This window comes from Doryrhamphus excisus, chromosome 10 (assembly GCF_030265055.1).
Source record: "Doryrhamphus excisus isolate RoL2022-K1 chromosome 10, RoL_Dexc_1.0, whole genome shotgun sequence".
NCBI lineage: Eukaryota > Metazoa > Chordata > Actinopteri > Syngnathiformes > Syngnathidae > Doryrhamphus > Doryrhamphus excisus.
In genome coordinates, this window is record NC_080475.1 from 714,464 (window position 1) to 716,719 (window position 2,256).

The following is a 2,256-nucleotide window of genomic DNA, read 5'->3' on the forward strand; positions in this document are numbered from 1 at the left end:
CTTTTTTCTGCACCAAAAATGTGAGAACCCTGACCTCAACCGACTCCTCTTGTCCATATAGTGTATATGTTCTACATCAGGGGTCTCAAACTCAATTTACATGAGGGCCACTGGAGCTCGGGTCTGGGTGAGACTGGGCGCATCAGGTTTTCCAAAAAAAACCCAAAAAAACGCATTTATTAAAAACAAAAACATTTTAAAAACTTCGCTTTGGTTCCAATTTTCTACAAGAAAAGCTCTGATAAAACATTCCACTGTACTCAAATATCTTACTTTTTATTTTTCTACACAAAATAAGACGAAAAATAAATAAACAAATCAAGAATAAAGAAAATCAATCAATCAGTAATACATAAATAAATATAATAATAATAATAATAAAACAGCAAATAATAAAAACTTAAGAAACCACATATAGTTGGTAAGTAGACAAATTATTTTTTTCAGATTAAAATGAACAAAGCATTATTAGAGCCCTGTAGACATGACAAAACACGACTATAGTCACATTTATACTCTTTTTATTTACAACATATTGCGCAACTGCAGGGTCTTGAGACGCATGCTAACTCGCAAACTAGAGAGGTAGCGACCTAAACGGTAGCCTTCAAGTTATTTCCTTTAAACTTAAATAGCCAAAAACTTACCACTTCCACATGGATAGGGAGGATAACTATTAACAGTTATTTAACCTTTAACATGAACATTAATCAAACGTAATAATTTTTTCTGGGTACATGATACCATACAGCATCCATATCAAACTTGCGCGGGCCGCACTAACATTAAACCTTCATATCAAGGCCGGGGCCTCAAACTAGTGTCCTGCGGACCATATTTAATTTGGCCCGCGGGCCGAGTGTTTGAGACCCCTGTTCTAGATGATTGTGTCATACGTCGTGTATTAATAAATAAGATTCCAAGACTTGACCCTCACAATAATAAGACGCACGCTAACACAAGTAGCGCAAACCCAAACCCTCGCGTGTGGACAGACTCCGAGCGGCTGAAGTTGCACAAGTTGTGACTGTTGCAGCAGTTGACCGCGTTCCCGTTGCCGTTCTCGTCAACAAAAGCGGTCGACGCAGCTCCGTTGCACGTGGCCCTGCTGGCGCACTGCTTCACGATGGCTTTCATGTGACCTGGATGCCAACAAATAGAAGAAGAATAAAGCGTCTCCGACCACATCCTAAATTGTGTTCCGGTGGTGGTACGTCTGACCCCCACCTAAAGTGTCAACCACTGTCATGCACGTGTCCAGGGGTTGCTGACATTGTTGCGTGTTGGCGTTGCACTCATCGTTAGACAGAGAAGAACTGCACACATAGCAGTCCAATGGCAGCACTGCAGGTAGAACACACAGGAAAGTCACGAATGGATGGATGGATGGATGGATGGATGGATGGATGAAATGGTTTTATTTCATGTGAACATGCATCAGATTACAATTGAATGCATCCCATAATCAGTTCACAGTTCCACATGTCCAAAAGGAGTAGGAAGAAGCAAAGCTTATTAAATCCTACCCCTCCATCTGGTACTTTTACAATTAGTAACTGTTACATTTGTTCACTTCCTGCTTTCCTAATATAGTTTAAGTTTTTTTTGTTGTTGTTGTTTTGTTTTATTTTTGTCACGTACTGAAGTACGACAAAGGTGTTTTTTGTTAATAATCCAAAAGTTTAATATATCTTAGGAACGTGGAAATAAATAAGTGTATGTTAGGGATGTCCAATAATTATCAGTGGCAATAATTAATAGGCGTATCATTCATTCATTTTCTACCGCTTGGATGGATGGATGGATGGTACAAATCAAGCCTTAAACTATTTTATGGGAAAATCTGCCCATAAAACCCAGAATTTTACCTTCCATAGAAATATGATTACTGGACATGTAACTTGTTGGGATTATACTGTAATCCTTAAATCATGTTTACATGCCAACAGCCTCACACAAACAGCCAGGAGTAAACCACGGCTTCGGCTCACCACCAGGGGGCGCTCCACCCGTGATAGCCATTGAAACGCTGCACCCAGCCGCCTATTTAAACTAGTATTGGTATTTTGGACTTACTTTACATATGATCCTCTTATTTTATTCCTATTTTATTATTTTTTGTTCTTCATTTTCATATTTTTATCAATTTGACCACCATGGCAACGTGGGACCAATAACAACATAAAGCTTTCAGCGGCTGTAATTCATGTTTCATTTAGCACCAATCAGACTAGACGTCTCTGCACGAGGAGGGGC